Source organism: Cardiocondyla obscurior, linkage group LG06, assembly GCF_019399895.1.
Source record: "Cardiocondyla obscurior isolate alpha-2009 linkage group LG06, Cobs3.1, whole genome shotgun sequence".
NCBI classification, from domain to species: Eukaryota; Metazoa; Arthropoda; class Insecta; order Hymenoptera; family Formicidae; genus Cardiocondyla; species Cardiocondyla obscurior.
The window spans coordinates 1,309,165-1,333,702 of record NC_091869.1 but is presented as its reverse complement, the minus strand read 5'-3'; the positions used below and the strand labels follow the sequence as shown (position 1 = coordinate 1,333,702).

At 40.0% G+C, this 24,538-nt stretch overlaps 1 protein-coding gene across 7 annotated transcripts in view; it reads right to left on the bottom strand.

Annotated features, from left to right (window-relative positions):
* Positions 1-24,538, bottom strand: part of Nachralpha6 (nicotinic acetylcholine receptor alpha6) — a 205,824-nt gene that overhangs the window by 119,637 nt on the left and 61,649 nt on the right. The window lies entirely within an intron of this gene.

Here is a 24,538-nt window from a genome sequence, read left to right as displayed (position 1 = left end):
CGTATACCACTCGCTGCACAGCAAGCACGTGTCTCCGCACCGAAAGTAATACTCATCTGCGTATTTCGTACAACGAAAACCGCCCGGTACGAGAACTATCTTCTCTTCCCCATTCTCCGTGTAAGGAGAGCACGTGTGAGTGCAGTTTTAACTAATTATCTGGCCTTTTTGATTGCAGGGACCAGTGTGAGGACGGAGTTGAGACGGTCTGCGAGGAAGTCAGTCATTCAGATGGGAAGCCTAATATTCTGAGAGGAGGAGGAGGCCTCGGAAAGGCATCGTGCATCACCGGAGCAACTCCAGAGGTAAGAATCACTTTCTGAAAACGCAAAACTAATAGCCCATACTTGTAGTATCTCTGAAATTAATATATATATATTTTTTATTTGTTACAGATCGACGTAGCTGCATCCACCGGTCATCAACGAGTGTCGTTATCGCCGGTATTAATAATTTTACGAACCGCAGTCGGTTCGTCGGTCGTTTCGGGAGTGCCGCTAGTCTTCGAGCGTTTTTTACGATTGATTTTTTACGGGAGTGCCGAAAAATAACGCGCGAAAGTGATTGATAATTTTCGCGATTGTAAATTCACGGCCGGGGTGTTCGCGAGTTACTTGTGCGCGGAAGGATGACTCGACACGTCCCATCTGAGAGGAGGAGCAGGCCCGGGAAGGGCATCCTGCATCGGCGGAGCAACTTTTAGGTGAAAATTAATTCTTTAAATAAAATCTTTATTAAAAAAAAAATTTACCTTTCTTATTAACTTTACATAATTGATATAATCTCTACATTAATATTTTGCATTTTATGTTACAGTCACCGAATTCGACAACTCCGCTGAAGCTCATGCAGATTGGTAAGTCGCAAAATATTTTTTCGTAGTTCGTAATTCTCTTGAACCAGCAACCTACCGTCTACCGTTTGTTCTAGTTTAGATAAATATTAAATTTATTGCAATACATGCAATATCATAAAATGGATCATCTGAGGCGCTATTAATTCAGATTTAATTATAAGTACAATTTTCCTGTTTAATAAACGCGATGAATGGTTTTTCTGATCAATCCCTATTATACGAAATAAATGTTCACGTAATTTTCAATTTTCGTGCCTTTATTCAAGTAATGTAATTATGAAATCTATAAAAACCTTTGACGTTTGCTTTGACGTTTATATTATTGCCACGATCAAACGTGCAGTGCGCACGAAACAATTTGTGTAGTGAATAAAAATAATTTATAATAAAATTTTTAATCGATTCGGGAAACTACTTTACAAGCGAAGCTTATTTAATTTAATCGGACGTCGCACATAACGCAATACATATTGGGTATAAAAGAATCTATATGCACACGCGTGCAATTTATTAAATAAAATAAATGAGGAAAATAACTGCTTATCAAGTAAAGCAGTAATTTTTCTTTTTCTCTTTTTCATTTTCTAAAATTGTTTTGCTGCGTTGGGGTTTGCTAGAATGTAACTTTGCAGATTACGTTGGACATATTACACATAATTTCGATAAAGTTTCAAGCGATGATTGCGCTACGAGGAACACGGCCTCGAATTGTGCATCATCCATTCTCAAGTCCACGGTAATAGGGGCCGATGGATTCACGGAACCCTTAGCTACGAATAAATTTGCACGAGTTAATTAATCCCCCTTGTATAAAAGATTAATTATCCGCGTAAATTCTACCCGCCGGCGGAGTTTGACCGGCTAAGTTAACTAAAAGAGATCAGACGGAGAAAGAGAGAGAGAGAGAGAGAGAGAGAGAGAGTTTAAACATGAATTCAGCCGTTATATTAATTAAAGTGGTCGTAAACAAACAAAACTCTTCTGGATCGTTGATCTACGACGACGGCTTGTCGTCTCAAAGATCTCACTGGAGATCCGCCGGAGCAAGGGGACGTTAGTTTAAACTAAAAGCCATTCAACTTTGACGATCAAAGTTTATCGCGAAGATTTGCATCTTACGTGCAATTCAATCGTAACGAGAAATTACTCCTTGACAATGGGCGACGATATACGAAAGTTTTGCGGAATTTTGTAATTACGAAGGAACTGCGCTCTCATAAATGCAGCGCTCGCGTTGTACGCGACGTAATTATAAATGGATGAAAGTAATAACAATATCATTGCTCCGCTCAGAATACACTGCGGATATTATATGAAATCCAGTAATTTTAAATTAGAATTATCACCGTATGTACATCGTAGCGTAGCCATATATTCGTGTGTATCGCGGGCCATATGATAAATCCACGTTTTTTTTAATTCAACGCTGGCGGTATATTATTTCTGAGCAAAAAGTACGCGCGATTTATGCGAAAAATTATTATGAGAGGGATGCATCGCGGCCAGCTCGGAGAAAGATATCTCGGAATATCCCCGCAAACTCGATAAAATTATATTTTCCCGGTGTCGCGGGTTACGTTCGCCCGAGAGAAATCCCTGTGCGAAAACCGGGCTCCTCGGCCGGATATTCGACCGAGTCACGTACCGGTCGCTAAATATTCATCGCTACAGACCGCGAAACGGCCGCGAATTAGAAAACTGTAATTCCTCGAGTACTAAGCCCGCGAGTTCGAGGGTGGAAAGGCCGCGAGCGGCATGCGCGACCTGATTTCGACGACGACAACGGCGGCGGCAATGGCACGCGGCTTGCATAGGAAGCGCTACGCCAGCGGCACGTTTTATAATGTATACTTCAATTTCCGGTCCACGCGCCAAGTCCACGGCGTTTGCTCATTAGATTACGCAACTGAATCGTACAAACGAGAAATTCAGTGAGCGAGCGCGACGTCGAAAATCAGCAGCTCGATAACGCCGATTTTTTCCTTTTTTTTTTTTTTTTTCCTCAGCATCGACATTTTCGAAGTTCCGTTTCCGTGCGATAACTATCGTTTTTTACGGCACGAAAACTTGATATCCGCGTTTCGCAACTTACGGAAACGAACCGTAATGAAGACCTTGCTCGACGATGACGAGAACGACATTTCTCGAAGAGTAAAGTCTCGTCTCTCCAAACGATCGATTGTCGCAAATTTAGTTTATATCCGTTGCATTTTTATTCCGCCAATTCCCGTCGAATTGCTTGCAAAATTTTCTCGGCGCAAGTGACTTGTGAGACAGAAAACATATATTTTAGAATTAAAAAATATAGAAGGTTTAATATAAAAAACGTTGTACGGAATATATGTTTAACGAACTGGACAATACAGAGCGTACGAGTCATTTACTTTTGCTTTTTCACTACTAAAAAAAACTGAATCAATTTTAGCAATAAATTACAGATATATCTACGCTCCATTCGCGGGTTAATGATAAGATAAACTCTGCTGTAATAACACGACACGGTAGCACAGTTTTCAAATTAGGCGGGAGATTTTCGTGGCAAAAAAAAAAAAGAAAAAAAAGGAAAAAAAAAATTGGTCGCATTGTTTCATGAAGCTAGTTTTACAACGAGCACTCGGCGCGCTATTACTTAACTTCGCGTTCGTGTATTCCCCTATGTAGTATGTACCGCAATACTTAACGAGCCATAACTCTCGCGTTTTCCACCATCCGGGGCGGAAAGCTACTACCTTAATGCTATAATCGAACCCTTTCCACATCAAAGCGAACGTGAGAGTGATGCAGAAGAAAAAAAATGGGGTCATCGGCCACGATAGTTACTAACGCAAATGGCTGCTAATAAAAATATGTGCAAGTTGTGTCTAGAAAAAAAAAAAATTGTTTCTCTAAATATAAATGTCCATTGTACAGGTTGCGTGAAAACGGTTTGATCTCTCGTGCCGAGGGGAAAAATAATAAAAGTAATAACTCAATTAATTGGATAGATATATATAATATATAATTAGCAGAGCAAGCGATTATATTACTTCTCCCTACAAAGTTGGAATAGAACGATTCGTGAGAAAGCGCCCGAAACGATGATTAAAAAAGAAACACCGGTAGCATTGCAAGTTACTTTTCCATGATAAAAACTTCGGGATCGTATTGGAGGATAACTGTAATCAAAGTTAGGTAGTTGGGATTAAATAAACGTCTGAACATAATAAACGCCGCGATAGCATCCGTGTCGATTACGGCATATAAATAAGACGTTTTTATACCGCGTAGTTATAAATTTTTTTTCTGGAATCCATAATAACATGACGAGCATTAGGGCCGACGTCGATAAATAAAAAGACCTACCCGTGCTATATGGGAATAAACTTTAGACGAAGTACTTCATTATGCGTGGCTGTAAATTAGCGGTTAAAAATATGGGAAATATAATTGTTAAGAAAATTAATAATACACTGCAAGTTTTATGAAAACCATCGTCACGATTAAAAGGCAAAGTGAATCGATACGTTGACAGATTTTCCTATTCACAGAAAAAAACTTTTTTAAAAAATTCAATTTATTTTGCTCTTATATGCATGCGGAAAACTTTTGTCAAATCAAACTTTTAGCCGGCAATCGAACACCGGTGACGTTACGGCGCTGCAACCATTTCTGATATTTTCCTATTGTGCAAGTATAATATGACCGGTTGATGTTCTAAAGACTACACAGAAGAGCATAATTCAGTCCGCTTTCATACAAAACGTGCCGCATTGACGTAAAACGAAAAATCGCCGTTTATGTTACGAACTCGCAACAACGTTGAGGAAATAAATTTGCATAAATATCTCATTTTCCGTTGTTATTTCCCTACGACCCCGGGGCGGGGAAAGCGCCGCGTTTACTTTATTTCGACGTCGAAGGAGAAGGCAAACCGCACGGGTTTGCGCAGCGCGCCGGAATCGTTAATCAGCGAGTGAAGAAGCCGTGAATTACGGAGGCGTTCTTCCCGCGACCAGAATAGTACGTGCGGGCAACTACGCACACATGCTATCCATCCTCGGATGGCCACAATGGGTAGGCGTATGCATTCTACCGTTCCCTCCTCGCGCGCGCATTAATGCAGCGCGTGCCTCGGGTTAAGGTCGGGGGGCGGCTATATACAGCGATCTTCCGAAACCGCAACCGAAACCAGACGCGGTCGTGACACCGCGTTGACCAGAAGCGACGATTCCGAGGATCGTATTCGTCCGCGAGGTGAGGATAGTAAATTACCGCGGCGCACATTCGGCGGACATTCGAGGCTCGCAATCGTGATTTACAATTGTTGGTTCAAATTCGCGAATTAATTACACCGAGTTACCTTATAAAAGATCCGTCCTGCTCAATTGACTGCGTAACAAACTGTTGGCAAATAATGCGCAACTTTGCAAACGAAAATATTTCTCTTTCCCTCTCGCGCGGCGTGCACTTTTGCTCGCGTATGCCATGATCAGTTCATCCTATTATTTTACCGCTGTTCTTTTTTTATTTTTTCCTTTTTTTTCTCTTTTTACTTTTTTTAATTCAGATATCGATTAAACTGCAGTACGTGGGTATTTATTAAGTAAATGTTTGTCTATTGATTGCAACTTCGAACTTAATTACGCAATTATCTTTGCGCGGCGTATAGTAAACGCGCACTTTGCGCTTTATTCATTTTATTTTTGAATTATTTTGAAGTCTCGTAAGGTCTTGCAAGATGCGCCGAACGAAATAGAAAAATGATTTCCATCTGTTTGGAGTGTCATATAGATTTACGTTACTGCGGATACGACGTAGTCGTACGCGGATAAAATATGACGCTGCATCTAGCACGATGTAAAGTCATAAATGTCTGGAAGACAAAAAAATATTTGACGTAATCCGACGGTGCTAGGGGTGTGATCCGTGAAAAAGAAATAGCTCGGACAAAGGAAAAAGTTTAATAAAACAGAATATGAGATTTGAATACTTATTATGTTCGAACATCGTGGAAAAAAAAAGCTAGCCGTGTAAAGTGCTTTTTGCGAGCTCCGACTACGCAATGTATAATCTCACATTGTGAGGAACCGTATTACAATCGTTCAGTTGCTATTATCCGTTTTTTTCTTTTTTGTTATTTTTTTTTGTCGCTATACGACGTTAAATCGTGCGACGGTGACCGGAAATTTCGCAGATAGTTATATCAAGGCGCAGGGAAGAACGGCACGAGAGAAATTATTGATCTCGTTAGGATAATTAGAGTTATCGGATTATGCGGTGAAGGAGATTTAGCTCAGAAGCGGAGTTAACTGTACGCGGGTCGACTCTGGATCGATTACGACGACATTTGGCTGGATCGCGTACTCGCCTGAATGGTTAATTTCATTAAATGGTGGATAACCTTCGGGGTAGAATGCGCCGCGATCCTCCGCATTTTACATAACCCGGGGAGCTCATATTTTATATAGCCATCTCTCATTTTTCAATGAGGACTTCGTTCCGCATGCCAGGAATAACAAGTGCGCGTGATTTTCTCTCCGCGGTGTTTCTTGTCCCTACGTCGCGGAAGCTGTCCTGCCTCGTTTATTTATCTGACCCAGAAATTCAAACTACGACAGGGGGTAGGAGGGGCTCTCACTAAAGTATGATAGCCTCGGATACGGGAAAACCCCGATAGGTTCGCCTTATTGTTAGTGAGATAGCATCACGTTGATCGTGGGTTTTAGAAAGCGGACTTAAAGTGCAGCGTCAGCTGCTCGCCGGATCTGGATTATTCTCGTCACGATTTTACATGCTCTGAGGACCCATTTGCGAAATCTTCTTCCAGCTACTTACGCCATTAGCCCTGCGGGAACTGCGAGTAATTGAATACCGAAGATAGACATAGTCAGCTTAGCCACTGACTTTTTGGATGAAATGTAATGCTTTTCGAAGCTTAAGCCGTAAATCTCCGTTAAAACATAATAGACATTGTTAAACTACATCCGGTTTTCGCCAAGCTTGACTTAACGAAATTCCCGTCGAACACGCGTGTACGAGAGCCTTGCGACATACAGCGATTAATTCAATTTTCGGGACGGCACGGCGATACAAAGAGAACGAGAGATGGAAGGAGAGGCGGAAGACAAAGAATTAGAGAACAATTAAAAAAAGGCACGCAAACAGGATTTTTTACAGACAATCTATTTTGCAAAAAAAATTTATATTATATAAGCTTCTGCGGCAATTATCATTAAATAGAATAACGTTTAAAAGCTCATTACACGCAAATTCTCACCGACGAATTAGCGTTGGAGCGGTGGCGCTTAGAAATGTACGGACATTAATTAGCGCGCTGCTTGCAATCAGTCATGTTGACTCGGTTGACCACTGACAATTTGTTGCCCAATCGACGGGGCGCGTTTGTTTATTTAACGACTGCAGATTAAACAAACGCCTCGCCATACCTCCGAGTCCTCCATTAAAGACACGTGCGTGCCCGGTTTCGATAAACTGCCGGCCAGGTAAACGCGTTATGAGGTGTCGTGGATATGATCATAAACGCGTTCGCTGCATACGGAAAATTTCGAATTTTCTATACTCCCCCCGCTCTTCCGTCGGACCGTTGTTCTTGCGAGAACCCGGGAGACCGTCTTCATCCCGTATGCATTGTTATGCATTATCTATTTCGCATTTCGAGCGTAACGAGAGACGCGAGGGGGCACGTAAGCTACATCTTCAAATCCCGGGCTCCGCGACGCTTTATGCCTGCGTAACAGCGGCGAGAGATGATACGCGGCCGACTGTAACGCGCACGAATGCTCGACGTCTACTTTGCGAGGGCTTCATGCCGGCGCACAAGAAGCGGTCTTACCAGTCTTGCTCGATAAGCAACGGTATCTCGTCTCATTTTACGTACGTGCGCGCTTTTCCGCTTTCGTTCAGAATTTACGAGAGAGAGACTCGGACAGACTGATCCCAGCAAAAGGTGTGGTTCGAAGTTTCTTTGACTTTCGGGACGCCTTTTCAGACGACGGGAGGACAGAGCCTCAGATAGATGTGTCCTTTAACGATGTGAAATTTTGCCGGGACGAAGCGGCAAAAACGCTCCGCGGCATTAGTCGCAAGTAAATTTCACCGTGCACGCTGCGCGCGACGTAAAACGAAATTAAATGTGATAAAAGATCGGCCGTATATATTGTGACCGTGCTAGGTTCCGCATAGGACGTGCGGGAGATTTACGTACATGCTTGCACGAGCGCCCGCGATTATTAATCAAGCTTACCTTCTCAAACTTGCCGCAGCGTTATTAGGTGGAAGCCGCCGCCGCCCCGTATGTACGTCCGATAAGCATTGCTGCGTATCGATATTCACCCGTTAATCACACTTCGATCAGACGCGATCTAATCTTCTCTAAATACTCGTGACGTGCGGGCTAATATCGCAGAAGACGGCCAGGAAGCTGTTTCGCGCTTACCGCAGGTACAAAATTACAGAATAAATCAGCGCGCATATCCGCGTACGTAACGAAGATTGATCGCGCGAAACGTATGGCTTTTTTTTTTGTTCCCCCTGCCCTCTTGCAATTAAATCGATTCGTCATCTCTCGACATCGCGACATTGTTAATATTTATCGAGTGTTCGTAATAGCAGCAACATTACAGCTAAACAGTTCGAAACATTTAATGCAACGTGATACCTTCACGTTGTTGCGCTGCTGGGCGTAACTACATGCAGATATTGACGCGAGTGCATTTGCCGCAGCCTTTGACACCGTATTGCGTTACATCGATGGCGTTACAGTTCCCAAGTGAAAACGGACGATACCTCTTTTCCATCTCTCGTATTTCTGCAATCGAAAGTTTCGATTTACCGCGCGGTGCGATCTGCTCGTGCAATCGGGATTTTTTTTTTCTTTTTTTTTTTGACGCGGCGGTCGAAAGCCCTTCCTCTCGTAAACACTTCGGTGATTTTGAGGCTTGCGTCTATTCTATCCAAGTTCATCGAGCGATGATGTTTCTGTCCGCAACCGCTCACGCCACCGTAACTCCTCCTAATGATAACAGCTAACTGACCGCAGCGTATATATACCTACAATGAACGTGTGATGATCTATAGGTAGGGACTTAGCCGCGTCCATTCTCCCTTACATCGTTTGTCTCCATCTCAGCGAGCCGATAAAGCAATAAAGCTTTTTAATTACGGGCAAAAATTCACGAGACATAATCGTAAGCCGCACGTAATTTTAAACAAAAATTCATATTGTTGTTATTCATAATTTTCTTTCTACATCGCGTAAAGATTTTAAATTATAAATATGCACGGAGAAATATTTGTGTACAAGTATTTCGATTTATTCCAATTATGCGTGCAGTTAGTCGTTTCACTTTAATAATATAATTCAATTAAATTGAAAGTGTGTAAGTAATACCGCACGCGGAAAACTTTAAGTGCGGAGATTTAATTTCCACGTTATTGGAGATGGCTTGCGCACGCTTGCATAATAGTGTGAATGAGTTATCGATGAGATTGCTTTACGCATGATTCTATAAATTATCTCGTCACCAGTATATTGCTCGGTGCAAATTTGAGAGGTATTTCTGGTCAGGGACTCAAGAGCATAATGCGATCGTATAACTAGAAATATAATTGCTTATGGCATGTTATAATGCCCCCGGACGTTTGCGCATACGAATATTTCACAATTACGTATGCGTCTAACTCGAATTCACCTCACGCGACTGTTAATTTTTGCGACAATGCAAGGTCCAAATGTACGTACGCAAAATGACGTAACTCAATCAAAACGTAACGCTTTCACGCGAAACGCGTTTTACCCCTCCCGCGTGGGAAAGACTATAATACCTCAATTACGGTTACGCCTAAAACCGTTCTCGAACTCACACGTCCTTCACCGGAACTTCGTGAACGTGAATTAGGGATAATTACTGTTGAAATTGTGACGTTGCCGGTTGAGTGGCCCTGCAGGACGGTCTACAGGAAAGCGCTGCTACAGTTCAACAAAATTTTGGATGCACACGGTAATTAAGGATAATTGCTTGCGAAACGCTAACAGGATCTGCGAGGTATCCACGACGCTGCGCGGACAGCTGCGGGGCGTTTCTACGAAATTTTGGATGCGCGAAATTAGAGACAGTGGAGAAATCTCCCTGGCACATGAAATACTAAACTGAAGTAGATCTTATTCCCTAACTTTGGCGCATTATATGCCCCGTATTAATATCACAGACAATATAAATCCATATAAATTTTCGTCTCGCTTAAGAGTCACCGTATTAATCAAAACGTGCGCGCGAAATAAATCGCTGAAAAAAGAAAAGAGAAGAAAAAAAAAATTGTGCAGTCGTCTGCAATTTGTTCAACTAATCGCGAAAGAAAATATCTTGTTTTTCTTACTCAAGTATCAGGGTTAGGGAGAAACAAAAATGCAGCATAAATATAAATCGAGCACGATGCAACGGGATGAGAAATACACAGAAAGAGTGATAGGGTGGGGAGGAGAGAAACCAATTCCTTCAATATAATATTAAATAACTTGAAGAGAAAGAGAGAGAGAGAGAGAACGGCGATATCGCAACTTCGATTGTATATACTGCAAGGCGGCAGCTGCTTATTTGAATACCGACGAAATTGCAAATGCAACCGACGAAGGACGAGCGAACGAAAGAGAGAGCGAGAATACGAAAGATCGGAGAGAATTTACGTCCAAGCTTTTCAGTGCTATCGGCCCCGAGCTCTCGTCTAACGAAAGGATTTCCGTGAACGACAATGGCGCGTGGTAATTGGTGACTTTACGTTGGCCCTCCAGCGTGAGTGTCTCGACACTTTCGGCCTTATAGGGTAATACGGAGCCACGTAGAGCCCGTATACGTACGCCCATTAAGCGCCTCTCAATCGAGATTATTCGCATTGCATGCGAACACGCCCGAGTCAGTGGCATAGTTATTTACTACGTAAATGTTTTTACTTAATTAGCGCATGTCTTGGGGCGTTCACAGCGCCGTTTATTTATCCAGGCAAATAATTAATTCCGCTATAAATCGCATCTACGGAGCGGACGGTTTAATTTCGACGAGTTTCACGTCGGATGAATTCGTGATCGTTTAATCGAGATCGTTATTTTAGAGCGAACGCATGAATGTGAAAATGCATTTCAGAATGCCGGAAATAGCTATCGCTGCATCGCCGAGGAGTTTATTTACAAGACTACGAAATAAATGCGACTGTGAATAAATGTAAATGAGATTTTTCGAAATTAATAACGTCAAAGACGTCGCAACGAGATGTGAAGCATACAGAGCTGCCTATATTTTGTTACCAATATGAACACACGTCAATTTTATAAATTAACTTTGCAAAATTGCAAAATTTTTCTCTCTTTCTCTCTCTCTCTTTCTCTTTTTAGAAAAAAATATCAGGACTTGCTTTCGAAATACCTATTTTACTTGACCTTAACGTGATACTTTTGTTTTACTCATTTAATCATTTGTCGAAACATAACTCAATAATCCCGACCATGAAGAGATTATATCTTATAATCGTAAGCAATGAAAGTGAGCTTTGTGAATAATTAAATTGACGCTATTCGATTCGACAAGCTTTAAAGAAATGCGAATATAAAAATAGCGAAACGATCAGAGTTCTAAGTTCGGTTACTCGTGCGTTACTTGGTCAATTTCGCCGGAGTGCAATCACGCACGGCGCCTCGCATTGCACTCTTGTGTAATGCATCAAAGCGCAACTACAATCTCGAGGTGCTATCACTAAGTGTAGGAGCAAACTTTTGGGTAGTATATTATACAGACACACACACACACAGAGAAAGAGAGAGAGAGAGAGAGGCAGGACATTTATGTGCGAAACACTAATCTGCAAGTAGAGCCTCCGTTGGGTCCGCAGATATGGAGGAGAGTTCGCTGCATATGGCAGCTTTCACGTCGAACTTCTTGAGAACCTCGGGCACGAACATCAGGCGTTCTCCGGTTTCCGTGAGTGAAACGGAAACTCTGTCCCGGATTTTTCTACGCGCGGGGCCGAGTTCTTTGTTGAGAATGTCATTGTACGTATCGTTCGTTTGTCCCTCGGACTTTCCCTTTTGCCCCCTCGGAATTCTTACTGAAATTGTATCCTTCGCGAATCCGGCTCTTTCGTGATGTACCGTCACGTTCTCAAAAGTGCGGATAATAACTTTCAGTGAAACAAACATATCGCGCGCGTGTAAATGCACCACGCACAAGCCCTCACGTGCTTTATTTTCTTTTTTCTTTTTTTTTTCTTTTTTAACATGGAACGTGGCCGCTTTTAACCTTTCGCGATGAAATGGATCACAAAAGCTATTTCGCTGGAAGTGCCATATTTCATCCTACTAAGTTCCATGTCGTTGTAGATTTTAATATAAAATTTAATTACAAGGAGGAAAATGTATGTATATATTCACGAGAAACAAATTTTATTAATGTAAATAATTATTAACGAGTACAGCAACGATCTATATTTGCATTCATTCCCCGACGCGTTTAGATGTAACGCGGCGAGGTTTATCTCAATACTTAAATTATGTATCGAGCTAGTAGCTGCAAATTAAAATTCAAATTAACGTTGAACAGTTTGGAATTGAATATAGAAGACGGTGAAAATTTACAACTTGTTATCCGACAATTATTTGTATCTTTGGGAATATATTTGACGCTTCGGTTTTAATCGTTTTAAACGATCGTTCTTTTCGCTTTTAATTAATATCGATAAATCGCTGAGTCGTGAAAGCTTCCGACTCGCAAAGTTGGCAAATTCCAAGTGAAATTCTATAATTTTCAAGACAATCTCGAGTCCTTTATCACAGCAAGTGACACATCTCGTCAGAGTATATGTGTCTCTGATAATCTACGGCGACAATCGCACAATGAGATTCATCCACGTAGAAAAATGACGGAACTATTCACGAAGCAAATTCGACGAAAGTTTTGTAGAAATAAAAGCGGTAAAAGTCTCTCTGTTGCAGACAGTGGATGTCTGTTGCGAGCTCGTGCCCGATGGTTTCACAAAGCGCAATGTGAACATTTTGCCATTCATATACGATCTGGTAAAAAGTATATAATGCAATAAAGTATTTAGAATAGCTACAAAGATACAAAAAAAATTCTAATTATTTTTTTTAAATAACGTAATTTAGCAACGTAAATTTTTTTTTATTTTTTATAGCAAAATATTTTTTTTATTAGATATTCCGTTATATATCTCTGCTTTTTTTTTTTTTTTTAACTTTCAATAGCGAATATTTCAGTATAATCATAAAATTAAGATTCTGTTATGATAAAGTCCGCTTGAAATTGTCTGAAGGTTTTTTAATTAACTCATTAACTTTCTCACTTATTAAAAGCGCCGAAACTTAGCTCGCAAGAAAAAGAAATCTTTAATTTCCATCATCTTCTAACTTAAAAAATATTAAAAAGTTGACATTTCTGTATAAAGAAAGATACTATTAAAAGGAAAGATGCAATTGCGAAACTCAATTCGCGTGTAAAGTTAACATATGCGTTAAAAAGAAAAAGACCAATTTAAGTATGCGCGTAAAAAATGTCGTAAGGCTTTTTCTGTTTTTTGCCTGAAATTGTGCGGGCGTGTGCCTGTGTGTGTGTATGTGTGTTTACCATTAGATTCAAAGAAAAGGATCTAGGCAATCTCATGAAGAAGTAAGATACATCCTATCAACGCAAATCTCCATTAACCTCGACCGTCTAAGCGTCTTATCTCGATGGAGCTCTATGCACATTCTGCAAATCGTATTGCTGTGCAGGAAAGTAAATTATTCTTAAGAGCGCAAGCATTGCGTTGTATATTGAAATGATACACTCGCATCAACGACGACGGGGATCACGTTAATATTTATCTGAAAATTTTTAAAGACAGTTTTCGTACTTTCGGAACGTGCGCGACTAATTCGGTCACGATCTGATATTCAGGACATATACATGTACGATGCACATATAGCAATTAGGTGGCCTCTCTGCGGTTTCGGTCATGAGAGCCTCCTCATAACATCAAGAACCTCAACTGCAGGGTTCGAATATGAGCGAAGTTCCGTAGGGTTATGAGCGTGCATACGCACGTGTCTCTCTTGGGAAAAGCAGAGGTGTTGAAGTACGAATAGATAAAAAAAATCTGCCATATGCGTGTACCTGATATAAATAATATAACTCGCTCATTTATCATATTAATTCAAATGCTTCATTATTAACCGGCAGATTGATTTATTAATTAATGAATAATAATGAAAAAAAGATATTTTTAAATATATAATGTATTTGTGCTGTGGAACTGCATGCATGCGAATGCAACAATCCGAATTGTGTTAATGCATCAAAGAACTAAATGTTAATTAATTTAATTGAAATGCACGATACCTCGTCAGTTGTACCTCATTATTAACATTAATCGCGCGCCCTGTTTATGTAGATTCGGTAACCCATAATCGACACGGGGTTTACAGTTTTCGTGTCTCCACATTAGTACGAATTAGGAAGATCAAGTGGGGCCTACCGTTCTAGGCATCGTGTCTCGCAGATGAATCTATGCTAATGCCGACTGATGGAGGAAGATTATGATGGATGCTTGTGATATGCACGCATTTCTGCATTTGCTTGCGTATATATCGTACGCACTTCCAAGGATCAAGCAAGGGCGGTCGATGTTAAGCGCGATAGAGTTAGGTTGCGATAGAGAGGGCTATGGGGTTAATGCGAGTGAGCGAAATGCACTTTACGGAGATTAGATAGATAGGAAGGATGCGCGATCCCGTGCAAACGTCGTTCCCGGTGTCTTATGTATATATATAATATATGTATGTATATGTACACACTTTCTCTCTCTCTCTCTCTCTCTTTCTCTAGACACAGCGCAATCACGATGATACCGTGCTCAGCGAACGCGATCATCGTTAAGCACTCTCGAACTTCAACTCGCGTTTATCGCCGGAGCGATTCGCTAAAGATGTTTGCGAGGTTATACATATAAGGTAGCATTCATCGACGAGCTATGCCCATTTGCGTATGTCCCGCAAATTGGAATTGCTTTGTGGAAACACGCGCGGGCACGTGACAATGCCAGGCCATCGTTTTACGGCATCTCGCGTCGTAATGAACGGTTTTGTTGCGCCTATGTCGATACTTTCAATTTTCACATAATGACACGAGTGCACCGAGCTTGTCTCTAAAAAAAAAAAAAAGAAAAAAGAAAAGAAAGAAAAAAAAAATGAGAAGTAGTTGAAAGGACATTTTATTGGGAAAAATGTAACGCTGCAAGTTTTTTTTCCGCTTTCCAATTCCGCGCCATTTTCGAATGCGGAACGTTGCATGAGCGGAATGAAAAGCTATTACTGCACGTGATGGCTTTTGTTATATAATATATGATGTTACGAGAGATTAAATCCTATTTTATGTGTATTTCACCGACGTGTGTCGATCGCCCTCGATATCAGAGAGAATAGATTCGATTAACCAGAATTGCCGTACGTTTTCGTTCCCGCGGAACTCCGCTGAGACCATGCTTAGAAACACATAAATCAGCCTATCGCGCGTCCTGTGAAATCTTGCGCACATCGGGACCGTCTGTAGTAACCTCGGAAAAAAAAGAAAAAAAAAAAGAAAGAAATATCTGAAAAGGTTAAACCCTTCTTTAGGGAATATTTATACTGGACTATTTATTTAACCGCCTGGTTAATTTGTATCGGAATCAATACCCGTAGAATTGCGGTATTAATTACACACTCCAAGATAAACAACGGCTGTACATATTACGCTCATAATTTTCACGGGCTGCATAATATCGTTTCGATAATAATTTTTAGTTATACGCGGTAATATTTAGCGAGAGATCTGAAAATGGAAAAGTATACGGCAGATGTAGATTCGAATAAACTTTAGATACGCGATGCAATAGAATATATTATTTTTTATACAGCGAGAATCGTGGAAAAATATGAAAAGCTTTAGCAAGGCAAGATACGTCTGAATCTTTTTCTTCTTTTTTATTTTTTTTATTTTATCTCGTTTAAATTGAATATTAAGAAGCGTGATGAAGTCCTCATAAAATTAAAAAAAAAAAAATATAATAAAAAAATAAAAAATATAACAGAAATTTTCTATCTTAAATTAATTAAAGGACAAGTTGGAGCGTGATGAAAATATGAGAAGTAGTTTCGTATAATCAACCATGAGAAGTGCGCGAAATTCACGTAGATACACGGCGTGTCCTTTAAGACGCACGTTTAGTGTCTCCGCCGAGCTATAAACGTAATTCACCGGCGAAAGCAGTCGTTACAAAGAATCAAACGGAGTTACCCCTTGGTAAGCGGGTGATAAACGCATCTTTGCTGGTCGGCCGTGTATTATTCTCGGTGTCCTCGGTGTCTTCGGGGGCTGCTGAACGACGTCGTCGATCGTTAACCGATAGTCGGATAAATAGGCTCGTGTCGACATAAACATGCTCCCATCGAGATCGGCTTTTCATTGTTCTTTGTCGGATAGCGTATAGCACTTTTCTAATGTCAGCTAACCGAAATGCATAGCGCCGTGCTTATCACAAAAATCACGAACCCGCGGGATGATTTTGCGAGCTTATCTCAATGGCAATTCAACGTCATCGTGACATGCGGGATGAATATTCCTGTCATCGGGTGAACATGATTGCTTGAAATATGAACGATTAACGTGACAATTTTTAATCCTTTGCGTGCGCTCGGCGTTGCTTTCATTAAAACTTCCGCCAGTGTCGAAGTTTACATTTGTTATTAAAAAAAAAAAAAAAAAAAGAGTACGCTATTAAAAAGTGGTCGCATATTCGGGACTTTAATATTTTTGTCCATCATTGTTTACTTATTCGACAACCTAGGAAGAGGCTCAGCTGTCCGTCATTCATTCTTTTCTCTATACTGTCGCCGTATACGTCGCGTGGTAGCGACGGCAAAAACGCCCCAAAAATTTTGCTCGCCCATTCGCAAATATTTTATTATTCATATCGCCGGGGAAAATAAAATGCGCGCTTTCTAACGCCGATCTCGTGTTGTTACTCGTTACGAACGTCGCGTACAATATTACATCTCGCGTCTGACGCATCGCGGCCGTTTTACGTATCGCCAGTACAAAAACTATCTACCATCCGGTAACAAATCTACGAAGTATGCAAATTTTTGTCCGAGGCATGGGTTTGTCCACGCATATTTCATTTCCGTGCTGGAGAAACAGATGGTAATGTCGATGAGAGCCGGGGCGATTTATATTTCATTCGTAAAATATTTTCCGGACACGCAGCAATACTTTATTGAAAGTCGCGTCCTTACGCCGGACTTACTCCTGCCATGAGATATAAAGGTAAAACGAGGAATTATGTGCGTTATAAGTCGGACGCGAAGGGAATAAAGTTCTCAACAACAGCTATCGGCTGTCGAGAAGAATGGCGCGATAAACTGCGCTGGTGACACGTTAGGCGAAAAAAAAAAGAAAAAAAACCCGTAAAAAAGATGAGACGTAATTTTAAATGAAAATATATATCACGAGCAAATTTCTACCGTCGTATCTTCCGATGAAAAAGAGGACTCCGCAGAAACTGGAGACTAGAGGAAGCTGTACTGAACTGATAAATAACCGCCATGCTACTTAAACTTTTGTACTTTAGAAGCAACAGATTTGCATATTCGCTGAATTTGTATACCTTTATTTTCTACATGTGAATATGTATGAACGTCTGCTGTATTTATTTCTTTGCTCATAAAATGCATTCTACTTCATTTCGCACATTATAATTAATTAAAAAGTTTTCACTATTGTTACATTTTTTTAATTATTTTTTATACACGCTAAATTTTTTCATTACTACGAATATTAAATTCATATTTGCAAAGCAATATGAAAAGAGCCGCCAAATGAATACGAACGCTAAATACATAATTTATTATCTTTTAACGAAGAAAAGCTAATAAAAACGTTTCCATTAATACTAAACTATATCTGGCGTTCTGCGCCTTTTTTGCGCTTATATTTTTCGAAAAAATTCTCAGAGCGTGTGAGCACATCGCGTGGACGGAATTTAACTTGCTTCAATGAAGATTACGGTATCGTCTGTCTCAACTTTCCTTCGCTAATTGTCAGACCCACCGGAATTCACGAGGCATTTGCGCGGTAGCCAATCAAAAGTCCATCAAACGAACTTCCGACTTAATCGCTTACGGAATGAGTTTTACTGTCGAGGAGGATGGTCCTGTACACCGAATGCCGCCGCGAGGTGCCGAGATAACCGAACACGGGACAGTAGACAAAGTAATAGACGAAATGTTATAATTGGGCCGTTACAGCGTAAGGGAATTTATGCGACAAACTATAAGGATTTAAAACCTGTTGCTGCCTCGATACAATCGCGAGCCGTCTTCCGTTTTCGACATCTTTCCGACACAGCGCGAAAATGAATTTTGATACTTATCTCACATCGCTCCTCTGTCTACCTATCTACCCACCTACCTATCCACCGCTTGATTCATATTCCGGGACCCGCCAGGCTCGCGTTTGATGCTCCGACGCTCATATCTGGAACGCTGCACCGCGAGGTGCAGAAAAGAAAATAGCGGTTTCCGCGTTCTATTTTTTTTTTTCTTTTTTTTTATCCGATTCGCGTAATTCGGTATTTCCACCGTTATTTACGAGCCGCGATTTACATACAAATCACAGAATTTAAGCCAGGCCAACGCATACGTTCTAAATAAGACTTTGACATTCTAGAATCGGGCGGTCGACGTAATCGTTCGCGCCTCGCGCGAAATGGTATTTCCACGGAACGAACGCGAAACAGTCGGATTCGCGTAGGCGTATCTCGCAAATGCGAAAGCGAAACGTAAAAGCATTTGATTCTGCGGCGCTTTTACTTGGCGAGTCGCCATCGCGTAACGATACCTCGTAAGAAACTTTGCGGGTGCTCAGCGAGAGTATAAATTGATGCTCAGTTATGACTTAGCAGTTTTCTCGCTGCCACGTTTTACCGCGGTGGAAGGTAGATGAAGCAATTCCTTTTTCCTGATGGATTAAATCGAAACGATGCCGAAAGATGTTGTTGCTTTCATAGCTATCGACGAACCAGATCTGCGGAGTTTTCTCGTACCTAATTACGTTATTTATTAATATACTTAATTAAAGTAGCTGAAACATTTGTACGATATTAATTAAATATTAATAAGCTTTTCTGTGAGATAAAAGAATCTAAAATGAGAGAGAAAAAATATTAAATGACAATTTACGGGCAATTGTTGGCAATGGTAAGGAGCAAATCTTATTGATGACACTGCAATTGAGAAGAGAGAAATATACTGTTGTACACTTTATCACGTCGCTGATAAAAAGAAAAAGAAAACAGTGAGTGCTAGGCAAAATGCTGAGCTATCTTTTGTAACAATGATTAATTGTCCGCGATTACACGTAGCATTACATAAGCGACGTGGGGCTTAACGACAAACCATAACAGCGCAATTTCGCGACACCCACGGCAGGCGTATTTGATAATGCGACAACAGGACGCATGCCGTTAACACGGCATTAAAATTTATCGTCAGCTACGCGGAAATTGGCCAAGGGAATCGTTAGGCGGATTAATGTATCACCGTTGCGACCCTCAACAATCCAAACGTCACGAAAATCATTAACGCACGCGAATTATTTTGCCTCGCAATAAGCAACAAGCGCAAACACGTTACTGTCCGGAAGCGACGATACGTTTTCATGAATGCTAGTCACGCGAATAAACACCGTATCAAATTATGTGAAGTGCTGCCGAGTTCTCAGCCGGTCTCTTTCATCTATTTTTTAAAACATTTTTCGATATATTACTTTTTTTTTTTATTTAGTTATTTACGGAAACGACGTCTATTTATGATGGCAATTATTTCATTGAAATATTTTTCTAATAACGCCGCTGAAGTAATTAAATAAGTCGTTAAAAAGAAGGCGCACTAATAGCTTTCAGAAATTATTCGAGATTTATGTCTGTAAAATTGTCTCGGCGGAGAAAATTGCCTTATAAATCTATATGTCTTTTATTTTAATTTTATTCCCGCTGTACTCCAATCTTTTCTGTCCGCGTTTGATCTGTCTACCATGAATTCTTGATGACTTATAAATTGAGGGAGATTCACAAAGTAAAGTCTGGCTATTAAGAACTGGTAAAATGTAGCGATAAATTCTGCCTTCTTTTATCGTTTTCAAGAAATCGTTCTTCCCCTTCTGACTTTCTTTTTTTTTTTTTTTTTTTTTTAATATATCCCGCAAGTGTATAATGTATACACAGATATACGTATAGATAGGTATATTATATGCACGTACGTGTCAAGCGATGTAAAAAAGAAAATGTAAGATACAGTTTGATTCACCATGATAAATGGATCTGGGATTTTTACCGATCCCTTTCACGTCTTTCGCCGGGAAAATCGCCATAATGCGATCGACGTCGTGTCTGCACCCCGAGATTAAAAAGCTAAAATTACAATGCCGCGAGATAGCGGTTCTCGGATATTCCATTAATTTTCCTCTACCTTTTTCATTATGTTTTCCCGCGGTGATAAGAGCCGGACATCTCACGAGATTGAACATTATTGCATATTTGTTTACCTTCCACGTTACGCGAAATACCACGTGCGGAAGCTCGATCGGCGCCCGAAGCTTAAAAGCTCGGAAATAAATTTCACGTTTACAGACAAATTTTTTCCTCCCCCTGAGTTGAATGTAAGTTGAAAATTCACGAGAAATGCCAGCAATCGCAGTTATTTTCATCTACATACGTATAATCCATTTCTTATTCGTCGAGATATTTCCACGAGTATTTTCTTAGATCATGTACACATCTCTTTGTGTCTAAATTCTGTGTACGATAGAGCGAATGGCGGTCGTTTCAACTTTGGTACAGCCTCGTCTTTTATTCCGAGAACGTTCTTCTGCAATCGCATACCTTTCTCCTGTGCAATCCGCCGTGAAGTGTAGGTGCGCAACAAGAGGTCCAGTGAACCAAAATTGCTAGCTCTCAGCGTTGAATATCGAATGAACGCGGAGAAAGATGTCGGTGCGGAGCCCGATTGAAAGAGCAGAATGGAAGAGAGATAATTATCGGCACTTTCGCGTGGTTCTCCCGAGGGTCGCTTTCAGGATTTCCTCACTTTTTTTTTTTTCTCTCCCACCGAGTCTTCCGCAAGAGCATTTATCAAGATAAACTTTGATGCCGAACTGCTGACAGTTGATTTACCGACTCCGAAATTGGATCTCGGAATGGATTCGAATGGTCCATCAGAATCGCGATAAAGAGATGCGTGATAAGAACAGCGAATTTTTAGTGAATTTAAATAACTGACGGTATATGTAAGTGCCGAATAAATTGCAATTTATTTGTTGCGTATCGTACATTTATCTCGTCGAAAGCGTGATCTATTCGATATTTTTGTCACAGAAAAACGTTTCACTAGTTTTCGCCGAATGTCACACTTGAATATCTGTTAAATTACGGCGGTATTAAATTAAATTCTTAGACAACGATGCTTGACTGCGCTTTTTAAAATAAATGGCATTCGAGAAAATACCTATAAAATATTATTACGTTAACAAGCTTGCTATCTCCGTCTTCGAATTGTAATCCAAGTTTTAATTTAATTTCACGAGCAATCCGTTTCGTCTTCTCTTTCTTACCTTGTCCTAATATATTATCTGGGTACTTCGTTTCAAGAATTATCCGCTCAATTTTCTAAGTACCTCAATTCGGTTATAAGGACAAAGAGACGTGGCCGCAATTTTCTCATGAATTAATTCCAGAGTCGCCAAATTAATATTGCCAGCTAAATGATACACAATATTTCGAAATATCAGTATAATATTAAAACATAACTTATATAAACATGAAAATGTTAATTCATCAAATATCCAGCGTTACGAACGATACTGGAAACGTTCTTCTCAATTACTATTATTTATAAAATATTTCGTCCCTACAATATGCAATAAGGATTATTTCGTACGGATACTCGTACGGGTATAAATTTACAGCGTAAATATAAGCTCGCAGGTAAATATTCGATACGGATTAAAGGTATTTTTCGTTACGAGATGTAAAGGTATAATTGGCCGCTTCTCGGTCGCTCTCGGTGAAACAGTTGATCTAAAATGCTAGCGCAACGAGAAGCATGATGTAGCGGTGACGTTCCTCGCGTTGAAACGTGAGTGTCGCGACAACGTTCTCGACTCCGTACATTTTAGCGCTAGCTACATCGTGCCAACACGCGGGCGACATGTTCGTACGTGATGATGTTACGTGTGGTCTCCTCGCTTCCTCTCTTGCCATCCCATCTCGTCGGGCCTTTGTGCGCGCACGCAAAGGCAACTGATATCGTCGCTGATCTCGTTCCTGGCGAGCGGAGGATGCACACGTGCAATTATTTGGACACTTTGTCGCCGCGTCGCAACTACGTTATTCCCGGCAATCGGGGACACCGCTCGGAATCCCAAGTTGTATATCTCAGCCCGTCGAGAGCACGAAAAGTGCTCTCCCGTGTCTCTCGCGTAGCTATTTGCCGGCTAATAATACGAATGGATATGGTACTCCAGAGTTATCGTTACTTTTTTCAATTATAGTAAAGGAGATTTAAGTGTAACAGAAAAAATAGTAGAAAAAAAAAGAAAAATGGACCCTTGTTCCTCCCCGAGGTGTAGAGAATTTTTTTAAGTCACAAAAATACGTTTTCAGAGAAAGGTTTTTTTTGTAGAGACGTGTTAACGAGTCACATGAATTTTATTTGGAATTAGTTTTACGGTAGCTTAGTTACGAAAATCTTAATATTTAGTATCTATTAATAAAATTTCGTTAAAGAGGCAACTCGCACTGATTGTAACATTGTCAATAATTTATAATTGATGAATAATACTTAAAAAGAAAAAAAAGTCAGAATATCATAATACTTTTTGAAGATGATTGAAACTGACAATTGAAATCAACTTTGCTTTGATGCAATGAATTTAGTTATGCAATACAAATGTTTGCTTTAAAATAAAATATTAAACGCCTCGTTAATTAAATTTGAAATTAAATTAATTTATATATAATGAAGTAGATTTAATTTAACAAACCGATAAAAAATTTTTTTTTTAATATGCATTATGAGAAATGTCCACTTTATTATAGTCTACGCATTTACTCGTCATGGAAATTTGGAACATCGATTAATGTTACCACCTCGATCCATATATACATATACATATACGCTGCTCCGATATGAATTCGTGCGAGTAAAGTGCATTATATTATTAACCTATCCTCGAAACCGCAGCTGCGTATCGGCTATCTGTCAATAAATTATTCAACTAACTGAAAGAGTCCGGCTTGATAAATAACAAATTTTATAAGAGTGCTACTTGTAACATCATGTTTTTCTTGCATGTTTGGGAACACGTGTTGAAGTAACGATTTAGCGAAGCTAAACGACGGTACTCAGAAATAGATTACATGCACATACGTGTGGATCCGTATGGTATATATTGTATATTTCAGCTATTTTCCTAACGTATAAAAGATGCTGTCATCATATATTCAGGTTCATCAGCAGTAATAGCGGAGTAACGTGTCTATCGCATAGCCATTAAATACGTTAAATGTGCTGTCATAATGTATACGAGGCTGCTGCCAAGTACTGCTCTAAAATTCCATTTACCTCGGTAAATTTGAAAGTTTTGATTGACTATCTTGAAGGTGGTTTATGTGATAAGTAATGGCTCCGTCTTAACTGATGAAATGAGGGTGAATCCTTGATTTCAATTTAAGCTTTAACAACACCGTTTTCAATTTTGCATTGTCTCCTATCCGAAACAATAGCATCTCGTGCTGCCGTATTTGAAAATAATTAAGATTCTAATTGGCATCGACATTAATTCACGTAAAAAAGGACGAAATTAAGAGAATCAAAATTCAACGTTGAGAGCTTCGCGGCTAATGAATTAATGAAGCATCCTTTATAGGTGCTTTTTCTCTTTTTATTCAATATTACCGAGAATAGCTGTCTATAATTTTGTCAACTATCTCTTATTGGCAGAATGATTTAAGTAAAAAAAAAAAAAAAAAAAGAAAGTAATGTCATAAAAGAAAGACAGACTTTACGAATAGAAAAAGGAAAGAAAAGAGTCAAGAACGAAAAAGAGAAACAGATTAAAGATTTATCAACGTGAAAGCACTCGAGAGGTAGAAGAGGGACAGTTTCTTTTCATCAAAAATCAATTCCTTGAAGACAATAAAGTGGCTATAAACTCAGTAGATAATATCGACACTATGTGATACACGAACGAGATAAGAATTAGAGCGAGGACCGGAGAGACGTTGCAGCGTCACGTTGATATCATGAAATCTCAAATTAATTACAGCCAGAACGTACACTGCTTTTTCAGGAACCACGAACGAAACTGCGAAAAGCTCGCGTTGAAAAAGCCCAGCCGGATTATCTCGCGTCCAACATAGACGCTGAACGCAAATAGAGTAAATAATTAATCACCGTCCGCCAGCCGCATAAAAGATAATTTACTTGCAGACAGAAGGTTTGACGCGTCGGCGTGACCAAATGTTGCAGCAAAAAAAAAAAAAAATAAATAAAAGAAAAAAACGCTAATAACTAGGAAACATTTATATCACGGCTATAAATGTTTTTAT